We start from the raw sequence: 13,707 nt of genomic DNA, 5'->3' as shown, positions 1-13,707 counted from the left end.
TAAAATGCCAAGGGTGCAGTTTGTGGACATTAACAAAATGATTCTAATGTACATGGAAGTGCAGAGGGCCAATAATAACAAAGGTTTTTATAAAGAAAAAAAAATATAAAGAGTCTTACCCTACCAATAATCAAAACTTACTATAAAACCAAAGTAATTAAGATCAAGTGGTACATGGAAAAAAAATAAGCTAATGGAATTCTACCTCTATCAGATTTTATCATTAAAAATTCCTGAAACTTCTGAAAGAATAAATATTCAGTCCATAATCACAATCCCAGGAAAAAATTACCACCACAGACTATTTTGATATACTAGCTTATGGCATGGGCACAACACATAATCTTTTCTAATCAATTGGAAATTTAATCTTCCAATAACTAGAACTCTAGGATCTTTGTGTTGGTTACATGACCTAGAAATCTGTGACTTACATTTCTTACTCAAAGATTTATTTATTTATTTATTTATTTATTTATTTATTTATTTATTTAATGGATGGCCTTGGTAATGCTAAGAATTGCTACTTTAACAACCTCTGGCAATGAATCTTACTTTTAGCTAGCACATCGTGAATGTGGAAAAACCGTGTGAGTTCACCTCACTGCTGGATTGTATTGTGTTTACGATTCATTAAGTTCTTGGACTTTCGAGTTTCACAGTAACTGGGAACAATTACCCTTTAGTGATTACCTCTCCTTCAGGAACATGACCAAGACCCTGGCATCTCTTTTCACAGAAGTCACCAAAGAGCTATCTGATAATGAGAAATTTTTGCTTGAACCATAACCACATCTTCAAATGATTCCAAGCTTAATATCAATCTCAAGAGCTCTCCAGAGCCTACTGAAGTGTCTGTAGGATTAATTAGAAATTTCTTCATGGGTGCCTGAGTGGCACAGTTGGTTAAACATTTGATTCCTAGTTGTGACCTCTGGGTCATGAGATCAAGCCCCATGTCAGGCTCTGTGCTTAGCAGAGAGTCTGCTTGAGATTCTCTCTCCCTCTCCCTTTGCCCCACCTCCCCCGCTAGTGCACTCTCTCTCTCAAATAAATAAATAAATCTTTAAAAAATTAGAAATGCATCAGAAATAAAATATATTGTTTTAAGAAACTGTGAGAAGTATATTATGTGAATAAGAACGTTTAAAATAATTACACATGCCAACATGATGCGGAATGTCACCTAAGAGTCATGCATAGTATATCATAACTATGATAACAAAATTGAATTTCTGCATCCCAAACTTTGCTGTCACTATAAAAATAACTACTTCTGTTGTTCAAAAATTCTTTGAGCAAAAGCTCTAATGTTCCAAATGATCCTGCAAATCCCCTTTCTATATGTTTTTATTAAGTTGTTTAGTTCTGAATCAGCAATCTAAAAGTGTGTTTAAACACTGCAGGTAACCATTTCCCATGGAACAAATAGGAAGGAAATTAGGTTATGGTGAGGGCACCCAGCAGGACTCTTCTAATGTCTACGCAGTGTCAATGCAAACTGATTTCTTTAAGAGAAACACTCAGGGAAAAGAGAACAGATTGCAGGAAACATGTTCTGCATGCAAGAAAGAGCAAAGAAATAGGATACAGGAAACTTGGTGATAATTATGCAAAATGATTAAAAAAAACACCGAGAAACAGTATAGCTATAACAGGGAATTCTACAAACTAGGTTTGCTTGCAGCAGCACAAAACAGATAACACATGAGTGTTCTGGCCTGTTATCTTTCTTTTATGCAAAATAATTGCTAGCTCATAAGTTCCTGTTGGTTTCTTTATCATGGTTTATGTTACTCAAATTATTATTTGCTAAACACAAGGTTTGAGCTAAATAAAATAATAGTAATAATAATAATAATAAATTGCATCATATAACAACTACATAGAAATATATGCATTAAGAATAATCCTTTAAAAAACATAAAATTCTGAACATGTAGCTGGAAGAAATATAAAAAGCTCAGGAACTTGAGATATATTTGTGTTTACAAACTTAATTAGCTGCATGCTATTTCAGTAAAGGAGTGTGCAGAAGGGAACATTATCAGAAAGGGTAACATTTTCCAGCCCAAGCAACTGCTTCAGTAAATAAAAGCTGTGTGTTCTTCCACTTCTCTTCCACTTTGGGTAATACAATCACATCACTGGTGGGTGGAGAACTTTTTTTTAAATTAAACATCTTATTCTGAGATAATTTTAAATTCACATATAGGTGTAAGAAATAACAGAGATAACTTGTGCCCCTTTCCCAAGTTCCTACAATGGCAGCATCTTACAAAACTATAGTTTAATATTGGAATTCAGGTTATTGATATTAGTACAGAAAAGCTGCATCACCACAAGGATCCCTCACCCTTTCTTTGCCACAGGTATTACCAGTACGCCCAACTTTTATCCCAAATGGCTGGCAACCATTAATCTGTTATCCATTTTTATAATTTTGTCATTTCAAAAATGTTATATAAATCAAGTTATATAATATGTGACCTTTGTGATTGGCTTTTTGCACTCAGAATAATTCCCTGGAGACTTATCCAAGCCGCTGTGTGTGTCAATAATTCATTCATTTTATTATTGAGTATTGTTGAGTATTTGTTAGTATGGGAGTATTACAGTTTTGTTTAATCATTCACACATTGAAGGATATTTGGGTTGTTCCCACTTTGGGTTATTATGAATAAAGCTATTATTACCATTTCCATAAATATTTTTATATGAAAATAAGTTTTCATTTCTCTGGGTAGATTTCTTTTTTTTTCCTTTTTAAAGATTTATTTATCCCACAGAGAGAGAGAGAAAACACGAGTGGGGGGAGGGGCAGAGGGAGAGAATCTTCAAGCAGACTCCCCACTGAGTGTGGAGCCTGACTTGGGGCTCAATCCCACCACCCACGAGATCATGACCTAAGCCAAAAACCAAGAGTCAGACGCTCAACCAATTGAGCCACCCAGACGCCCCTCTCTGGGTAAATTTCTTAAGAGTGCAATGCTGGGTCTATAGTATTTTCATGTTTAATTTTATAAGAAACTGCCAAAACATTTTCTAGAGTGGCTATACCATTTTATATTCCCACCAGCAATGTATGAGTTATCTTAATTTTTTTTTAAGATTTTATTTATTTGCGAGAGAGAGAATGAGAGACAGAGAGCATGAGAGGGAGGAGGGTCAGAGGGAGAAGCAGACTCCCTGCTGAGCAGGGAGCCCAATGTGGGACTCGATCCCGGGACTCCAGGATCATGACCTGAGCCGAAGGCAGTCGCTTAACCAACTGAGCCACCCAGGCGCCCAAGTTATCTTATTTTACTACATACTTCCCAGAATGTGGTATTGTCACTATTTTTCTTTTATTTCAGCCATTCTGATAGGTTTATAATGATAACTAGTTATGGTTTTAATTTGCATTTCTCTAATGGCTAATGAAGTTGAATATCTTATGTGCTTGTCATCTGTATAACCTCTTTGTGAAATATCTTTTCATGCCTTTTGTCCATTTCTAATTTGATTTCTACCATTGAGTTTTCAAAGTTCTTTTCAAAATACTACTCCATTGTTGGATATATGGTTTTTGAACACTTGCTCCCATTCTTTAGCTTGTCTTTTTATTCTCCTAACAGGATCTTTTACAGAATATTATTTTAACGATTTTATTTATTTACTTGAGAGAGACAGAGACAGAGACAGAGACAGAGAGCTAGAGCAGGTTGGGGGCAGGGAGCCCGACTCAGGGCTCTATCCCAGGACCCTGGGATCATGACCTGAGCTGAAGGCAGGTGCTTAACTGACTGAACCACCCAGGTGCCCCCAGAATATATATTTTTTAATTTTGATGAGGTCCAATTTATCAATTTTTTGTTCTATTGATAATTTTTTCTGTGTCAAGTCCATAATCAATTTCAAGTTAATTTTTGTATGAGGTGTGACATTTAGATAGAGAATGCTTTTTAAAATTTTGGTTTGTTTCTGCTTTGATTTGAGGTTTTGCTGGTGGTGGTGGTGTTGTGTGTGTATGCATTTTTATTTATTTTTGCCTATAGATGTCTCATTTCTCATGCATTAATTGTTGAAAATGATATCCTTTCTCCTTTGATTTTTCTTTTCTTTTGCTTTCTCAAATATCAATTGGGCAGATTTGGATGGGTTTTGTATTTTTGGGTTACCATTTCTATTACATGGATCTATTTTTTTTATCTATTTAAAAATTTTATTTAAATTCCAGTAATATTTGATAAAATGTTATCTAGTTAAAATACAGTGTAATATCAGTTTCAGGTGTACAATATAGTGATTCAACACTTCCATACAACACCTGGTGCTCATCACATCAAGTGCCTTCCTTAATCCCCATCACCTATTTTACACATACTCCCACCCACCTCCCCTCAGGTAACCATCAGTTTGTTCTCTGTATGTAAGAGTCTGTTTCTTGGTTTGCCTCTTGCCCCTTTCCCCCCCATGCTTATTTGTTTTGTTTCTTAACCTCCACATATGTGTGAAATCACATGGTATTTGTCTTTCTCTGACTGACAATAATCTCTAGCCCCATCCACATCATTACAAATGGGAAGATTCCGTTCTTTTTTATGGCTGAGTAATATTCCATTGTATATACATACACCAATTCTTTATCCATTTATCAGTCCATGGACACTTGGGATGTTTACATAGTTTGGCAATTGTAGATAATGCTGCTATAAATTTTGGCGTTCATGTATCCCTTAGAATTCATATTTTTGTATTCTTTGTGTAAATACCCAGTAGTGCAATTGCTGGATAGTAAGATAGTTCTATTTTTCACTTTCTGAGGAACCTCCATACTGTTTTTCAGAGTGGCTGCACCAGTTTGCTTTCCCACCAACAGTGTAGGAGGGCTCCCTTTTCTCAACATCTTTGCCAACACCTGTTGTTTCTTGTGTTGATTTTAGCCATACTGCCTGGTGTGAGATGTTAGATCATTGCAGTTTTGATTTCTATTTCCCTGATGGTGAATGATGTTGAGCATCTTTTCTTGTGTCTGTTGGCCATCTGGATATCTTCTTTGGAAAAATGTCTATTCATGTCTTCCACCCAGGTTTTAATTGGATTATTTGGTTTTTTGGATGTTGAGTTGTATAAGTTGTTTGTATATTTTGGATAGTAACCCTTTATCACATATGTCATTTGCAAATATTTCTCCCATTCTGTAGGTTGCCTTTTAGTTTTGTTGATTTGTTTCCTTCACTGTGCAGAAACTTTTTATTTTGATGAAGTTCCAATAGTTTATTTCTTTCTTTTATTTCTCTTGCCTCAGGAGACATATCTAGTAAGAAGTTGCTACTGCAGATGTCAAAGGAGTTACTGCTTGTGTTCTCTAGGATTTTAATGGTTTCATGTCTCACATTTAGATCCTTAATCCATTTTGAGTTTATTTTTGTGTATGGTATGTATACTCAGATCATCCTGTTCTATCCTTTCACATGTTGCTGTCCAGTTTTCCCAACACCATTTGTTGAATAGATTGCTTTTCTTCCACTGGATATTCTTTCCTGTGTTGTCGAAGATTAATTCACCATACATTTGTGGGTTCATTTTTTAATTTTCTATTCTGTTCTATTGATCCATGTGCCTATTTCTGTGCCAGCAATCTGTTTTGATCACTACAGCGTTGTAATATAACTTGAAGTTTGGAATCCAGCTTTGCTTTCTTTTTCAAGATTGCTTTGCTATTTGGGATTTTTTGTAGTTCCATAGAAATTTTAGGGTAGTTTGTTCTAACTCTCTGAAAAAAACCTGGTGGTATTTTGATGAGGATTGCATTGAATGTGTAGGTTGCTTTGGGTAGTATAGGCATTTTAACAATATTTGTTATTCTGCTTCATGAGCATGGAATGTTTTTCCATTTCTTTGTGTCTTCTTCAAGTTCTTTCACCAGTATTTTATAGTTTCAGAGTACAAGTTTTTCACCTCTTTGTTTAGGTTTATTCCTAGGTATCTTTTGGTTTTTGGCACAATTATAAATGAGATTGATTCCTTAGTTCCTTTTTTTCTACTGCCTCATTATTGGTGTACAGAGATACAACAGATGTCTGTAACAATGATTTTGTATCCTACAACTTTACTGAATTTGTGTATCACTTCTAAAAAGATTTTTGGTGGAGTATTTCAAGTTTTCTATGTAGACTATCATGCATCTGCAAATAGTGAAAGATTGACTTCTCCCTTGCCTATTTGGATGCTTTTTATTCCTTCTTGTTTGATTGTTATGGCTAGGACTTCCACTATGATATTAAATAACAGTAGTAAGAGTGGACACCTCTCTCTTGTTCTTGAATGTAGAGGAAAAGCCCTCAGTTTTTCCCCATTGAGGATGATATTAGCTTTGGGTTTTCATATATGGTCTTTATTATGTTGAATTATGTTTCCTCTAAACATACATGTTTGAGGGTTCTTATGAATGGATGCTGTACTTTGTCAAATGCTTTTTCTGTATCTATTGAAATGATCATATGATTCCTATATTTTCTTTTATTAATGTAGTATATCATATTGATTGATTTGCCAATATTGAACCACATTTGCAACCCAGGAATAAATTCTACTTGAGCATGGTGAATGATTCTTTTAATGTATTGTGGGGTTCGTTTTCCTAGTATTTTATTGAGAATTCTTGCATCCATGTTCATCAGGTGTATATTGGTTTCTAGTTCTATTTTTTAGTGGAGTCTTTATCTGGTTTGTTATCAGGGTAATGCTGGCAACTTAAAATGGGTTTGCATGTTTTCCTTCCTTTTCTATTTTTTGGAATATTTTGAGAAGAAGGGGAAGTAATTCATTAAATATTTGGTGGAATTTGCCTGTGAAGCCATCTCATCCTGAACTTTTGTTTGTTGGGCAATTTTTTTATTACTAATTCAATTTCTTTGCAGGTTATCAGTCTGTTTGAGTTTTCTATTTCTCCCTGTTTCAGTTTTATTAGTATATATTTTTCTAGGGATTTATCTATTTCTTCCAAGTTGTCAAATTTTACCATATGGTTTTTCATAATATTCTCTTATACTTGTTCATATTTCTTGTTGACGATTGTTATTTATCCTCTCTTATTTGTGATTTTATTTATTTGTGTCCTTTCTCTTCTCTTTTTAATAAATCTGGCTTGAGGTTTATCAATTTATTATTGTTTTTTCAAAGAACCAGCTCCTGATTTCATAGATCTTTTCTATTGTTTTTTAGTTTCTATATCATTTCTGCTCTAATCTTTATTATTTCCATCTTTCTACTGACTTTAGACTTTGTTTGTTGCTCTTTTTCTAGCTCTTTTTGGTGTAAGATTAGATTGTTTATTTAATATTTTTCTTGCTTCTTTTGGTAAGCCTATATTGCTATATACTCCCCTCTAATGACCACTTTTGCTGCATCCCAAATGTTTTGGATCATCATGTTTTCATTTTCATTTGCTTTTATGTAATTTTTAATTTATTTTTAAATTTTCTTGGCTGACCCATTCATTCTTTAGTGGGGTGTTCTTTAACCTCCATGTATTTGTGGTCTTTCCAAATATTTTCCTGTGGTTGACTTAAGGTTTCATAGCATTCTTGTCTGAACACATGCATGGTATGATCTCAATCTTTTTGTAGCAGTAGAAACCTGATTTGTGACCCAGTATGTGATTTATTCTGGAGAATGTCTCATGTGCACTTGAAAAAAAATACATATTCTGCTGTTTTAGGATGAAATCTTCTGAATATATCTGTTAAATCCATCTAGTCCAGTGTGTCAATCAAAGCCTTTGTTTCCTTGTTGATTTTCTGCTTGGATGATCTCTCCATTGATGTGATGGGGGTGTTGAAGTCCCCTACTATTATTGTATTATTATCAGTGAGCTCCTTTATGTTTGTTATCAATTGCTTTATACATTTGGATGCTCCCATGTTGGGTGCATAAGTATTTACAATTGTTAGATCTTCTTGTCGGATCTTTCCTCTTATTACTATATAGTGCCCTTCCTCATCTCTTGTTTCAGTTTCTGGTTTAAAATATAGTTTTTCTGATATAAGTATTGGTACTCTGGCTTTCTTTTGATGTTTATCTTTGTGATAAACATTTCTTCATCCTCTCACCTTCAATCTGCATGCCTTCAATCTGCATGTGTTTTTAAATATAAAATGAGTCTCTTGTAGGCAGCATACAGATGGATCTTGTTTTTCATCCATTCTTACATCCCATGTCTTTTGATTGGACATTTAGTCCATTTACATTCAGAGTAATTATTGATAGATATGTTTTTAGTGTCATTTTATGACTTGCTTTGCCATTGTTTCTGGAGATTTTCTCTGATACTTACTTGTTCTTGTCACTTTTGGTCTCTCCTTTTCACTGAAAAAGTTCCCTTTAATATTTCTTGCAGACCTGGTTTAGTGGTCAAGAGTTCCTTTAGTTTTTGTCTAGGAAACTCTTTATTTCTCCTTCTATTCTGAATGATAGCCTTTTGGAATAGAGTATTCTTGGCTACAGATTTTTCCCATTCAGCACTTTGAATACATCATACTACTCCCTTCTGGCTTGCCAAGTTTCTGTTGAGAAATCTCCAACTAGCCTTATGGGTCTTCCCTTGTAATTTGAGGACTTCTTTTGTCTTGCTGTTTTTAAGATTATTTTTCTTTATCACTCTGTTTTGCAAATTTAAGTGCATTATGTCCTGGTGTTGGCCTGCCTTTGTTGATTTTTTTTTTAAGATTTTATTTATTTATTTGAGAGAGACTGAGAGAGAGAGCACATGAGAGGGGGGAGGGTTGGGAGGGTCAGAGGGAGAAGCAGACTCCCTGCCGAGCAGGGAGCCCTATGCGGGACTCGATCCATGGACTCCAGGATCATGACCTGAGCCGAAGGCAGTCGCTTAACCAACTGAGCCACCCAGGCGCCCCCTTTGTTGATTTTGATGGGACTTCTTTGTCCCTCCTGGATCTGGTTGTCTGATTCCTTCCCCAGGTTAGGTAAATTTTCAGCTATTTCCTCAAATAACATTTTTGCCACTTTTCTCTTTCTTCTTCTTCTGGGACTCCTATAATTTGAATGTTATTATGTTTTATGGAGTCACGGAGTTCCTTAAGTCCATTCTCATGTTCCATAAATCTTTCTCTCTTTTTTTCAGCTTCATCATTTTCCATTATTTTGTCTTCTGCATCACTAATTCTTTCCTCTGCTTCTTCCAGACTGTTGTTCATTGCATCAAACTTGTTTCCAAATCATTTTTTGCATTCTTAATTTCTGATTTATTCTTTTTTAACTATTTTTTTAATTGAGAGACAGAGATAGCGAGAGAGAGTGAGGAGCCTGATGTGGGGCTTGATCTCAGGACCCTGGAATCATGACCTGAGCCTAAGGCAGACACTTAATCAACTGAGCCACCCAGGCGCCCCTCTTTTTTAACTCTTTTATATCTGCAGTGTCTACCTGTTTCTTCCATTCTTTTCCAAAACCCAATGAGTATCCTTATGATTGTTACTTAAAATTCTCCATCAGGTTGTTACTTACATCTGTTTCATTTAGAGCTCTGGCCATGGCCTTATATTGTTGTCTCATTTGGGATGAATTCCTTCATCATGGCATTTTGTCTGAGTTTCTACCTTCTTCTGTGTTAGAAAAGCCAGTTGTTTCCTGCTTCTGAGAGTAATGGCTTTGTGAAGAAGAGATCACATAGTGTCCAGTGCTTGGTGCTTCATGGAATGTCTCTGGTGTGTGCTGTGTGTGCTCTGCTGTTGTGCTTTGGCTGCTTTATTCTTCAGGCCAGTAATCTGCAGAGGATTTCCTTGTCTGCAGTGAGCAGTATCTGGTCTTTGACCAGAATGAGATGAGTTTTAACTAAGTGTGCACTTGTCTGTTTGTTCAATGAGACCTGATACTACTTCCAGTAAAAAAGAAGCCCTGCAGAATCTGGTCAGGAGATGTGGTGTAGGCAGTGGATTCTGCTGGTCTTCTGGGGAAGGGGCCTGTAATGAGACTCAAGCAGCTTGACTGAGAAGGGCAGTCCTTTCAGAGTGCAGGGGTGTGGGACTTGTAAGTTATGGAGGCTCTGTTGGCCCTGTGCTGTTTCCTGTGGGTATCTCTGTTTTTATTCTGGGGGAGGGAGGGAAATAACACCAGCTAGCTCCATTTTCCCCAGAGAGGGGTCTCTGTGCACACTGCTCTCAGGGAAGCATTCTGAGAAGAGAAAATTATCTCCCCATTGTGTGTCCCAGGCATTTTTTAGTTTGTTGTTTTCACACTGTCTGCCTCCAGGTTTTTTGCCTCCGTTCTCTCCAGGAGCAGTGCAGTGCCCTCCTGGTTCTATCCCTGACAAGAAGGCTGACCTTTAAAACTCCAGGTTTTAAAGATGTGATGTGGGCAATGGCTTGTGCTGGTCTTCTTGAGGGGCCTGCTGCACTGGGAGTGCAGCAGCTTGACTGAGAAGGGCATTCTCACCAGAGCATAAGGCTGCGGGACTTCCTCTGAGCAAGTTCAGCAGCTTGTGTCAGCCCTGCCACATTGATTGATTTTTTAATGTTGAGCCAATCTTGTATACTTGGAATAAATCCCAGTTGGTCATATTGCATAATTTTTTTTATACATTGCTGACTTCAGTTTCCTTATATTATATTGATTACTTTTCGCATATAAGTTCATGAGAGATATTGGTTTGTAACTTTCTTTTTGTCCTGCTTTTGTCTGGTTTTATTATTAGTGTATAATGACCTCATAAAATTAATTGAAAAGTGTTCTCACCTATTTTCTGGAAGAAGCTGTTGTATTATAAGCACTAAAATTTCATATGCTGCCTTTCTAACTTTGAAGATCATATGGCCTCAAAAGCTTAGCCATGCATTCTCTTGCTTTCACCAGATAGGCCCCCATGCAAAGGGAAAGTTTCCTGAACTATCTAATTCCCCTATCATCCAGATCAGCTGCCACCCACCCAGTCCTCAAACTAATGGGTTTCACTTTACTGTGTGCCTTTGAAATTATTCAAACAAGAAAATTGCATCCTCCTAAAACAAAACAAAACAAACAAAAACAAAGATCACATCACCCTTTAATTACTATAAAGCCTGCCTTCCACAACCTCTGTTGGTTCAATCTATTCCTGAGTACAACCCTTATGCAGCCCTGCATGGTTTGCCATGTTCTTCTTCCCCAGGATGTGAGTATATGTCACTAATAAACTGCAAATATAATCTTTCCATTGCTGGGTGTTGGGTGTTCTGCCATCTCTTATTATTTTGGGTGGGAGCTCCTCCTTCACCAATATATGAATAGAAGGTAATTGAACAATTGTGTACTATTGGTATTCATAAATATTTTATAGAATTGTCCAGTGAAACCATCTGGTACTGGAATTTTGTTTGAAGATTTTTAATTATAAATTATATGTTCTTAATTGTTATAGGACTATTTACACTATTTCATCTTAGTTGCGTTTTGGTGATATGTGAATTTCAAAGAATTGGTCCATTTCTTTTGAATTGCCCAGTTTAATACCATAATTTTTTATATTATTATTTTTTTTTTGATAGTTGCTAGTTCTGTGTTGAAATCTCTGTTTTGCTCCTGATTTTGGCTATCAGTGTCTTTTCTGTTTGTATCTTTTTCAGTTTTGCTAGAGATTTATGAATTGTATCAAAATTTTTGAATAACTAGTTAATGGTTTGTTTTCTCTATTATTTTCCTGTTTGCAATCTCATTGATTTCTGCTCTTACTATATATTTCTTTTTGCTTGTGTTAGGTTTCTTTCTCCTTTCCTCCTTTTTTGACAACTTTCTTTTTTCTAATGTAAGCATTTTGTACTATAAATTTCCTTTACAACACTGCTGTAGTTATATCCCAAAATTTTTATGTGTTTTATTTTCATCTAGTTCTGTTTAACATTTTATTTTCTTTAGACTTCACTTTGACCTCTTTCTTTTGAATTTCTTCTTTGGTTTCTTTGAATGTATATTTTTAAGAACATTTCCAAGTATTTGTAGATCTTCCTGTTGTCTTTCTATTATCATATCTACTTTGTATCCATAATGATCAGAGAAAATATTTGTATTATTTCAACTTTTAAAAATAAGTTGAAGTTGAATATCCAAGACATGATATATCTTGGTGAACATTCCATGGACACTTGCAAAGAATGTGTATTCTTCTGTTATTAAGTAAAGTGTTCCATAGATGTCAATTAGATCCTATTAACTAATATGTTGTTGAGTTCAATATCTTTGCTAATTTTCTATATAGTAGTTCTACCAATTACTGGTAATGGGAATTTGAAATATCAAACTATATTTGTGAATTCATCTATTTTTCCTTTCAGCTTCACCAGATTTTGTATCATGTATTTTGAAGCCCTCTTGTTATTTGAATACACATCTAGGATTGCTATGTCTTGGTGGGCTTATCCTTTTATGTAACGTGCCTCTTTGTCACTAGAATATTTTTGTTATGAAGTTTTTCTGATAGTAATAAGCCATTCCTGCTTTTTTGAGTAATGTTAGCATGACATATTTTTTTATCTTTTTGTTTGCAACCTATGTTTTATTTTGCAGTGTACTTCTTCTATTCAGCCTATAGTAGAGTCATTTTTTAAAGATTTTGTTTACTTATTTGACAGAGAGAGAGCATAAGTAGGCAGAGTGGCAGGCAGAGGGAGAGGGAGAAGCAGTCTCTCCACTGAGCAGAGAGCCTGATGTGTGGCTCAATCCCAGGACCCAGGTATCATGACCTGAGCCAAAGGCAGCCACTTAGACTGAGCCACCCACGCACCCCAGTAGAGTCAATTTTTAAATTCACTTGGCCAATCTGTATTTTATTTGGAGTATAGTTACAATTTTCATTTAAAGTTATTATTTGGGGGGGTACGAAGTTAAGATGTCAGAGTAATAGGGAGACCCTGGACTTGCCTTATTCCTCAAACACAGCTAGATCAACATCAAATCATTTTAGACAACTAGGAAATCAATCTGAGAATTAAAATAACAATCTGTACAATCAGAGGGAGAGAAAGTGGCAGGTGCGAGGTGCAGAGACATGAACTGGGGGAAAGAAAAGCCATGGTGCTGCAGAGGGGAGGGCACCCTTTTCAAGAGAGAAGACAGGGAGAGAGGGGCACGGTGGGGGGGGGAGAAAGAACAGTGTGTCAGGTTCATGCAAGAAAAACACTTCAAGACCATTGACTGAGGAATTGAGAGGAACTGATGATACCAAGTTTTTTTGCAAACAGTTGATCTCAAATTCTGAGGTTTTAGAAGTCCACACCATTTACTGGAGTGCTCCCAGGGAAAGGGAGCGTAAAGGCCTGGAGCAGAGTGTGGACAGCATGGTGTGGGCATCCCCTGGGTTGCACTGGAAGAGAATGTTCCCCTTTCTGCAGTTCATTTGAAAGAGGCTATATTTCCTTTCCAAAGACAAGGGACCTAGCAGGTGTCATTGAGTGGTCATTCAACAGCAGGGGACAGAGACATGCACACAGGTCAGATAACCTGGTTGCAGCTTTTTGCTATGCTTCACCATAGACTCCAGGCACTTGCAAGACTATGCAACTGCCTTTCTGGGACAGACTGACGCCTGGTGCAATGCTGTGAGGCTCTCCTCCAGGGGAAGGGAGTAGGTCCCCACCTTGCCAGGTCCTTTAAGATTTGGAGTTTGGAATCCCATCTGTGCACCAGAGATAAAACACAGAACTGAGGTGCTGGTCATGCTGGTGGTCTGGGCAC

The sequence above is a fragment of the Mirounga angustirostris genome, unplaced genomic scaffold (assembly GCF_029215605.1).
Source record: "Mirounga angustirostris isolate CCGP_5_RB_7025 unplaced genomic scaffold, mMirAng1.0.hap1 SCAF_11, whole genome shotgun sequence".
Classification (NCBI taxonomy): domain Eukaryota; kingdom Metazoa; phylum Chordata; class Mammalia; order Carnivora; family Phocidae; genus Mirounga; species Mirounga angustirostris.
The sequence above is the reverse complement of the archived record's forward strand: the minus strand, read 5'-3'. Positions refer to the sequence as shown.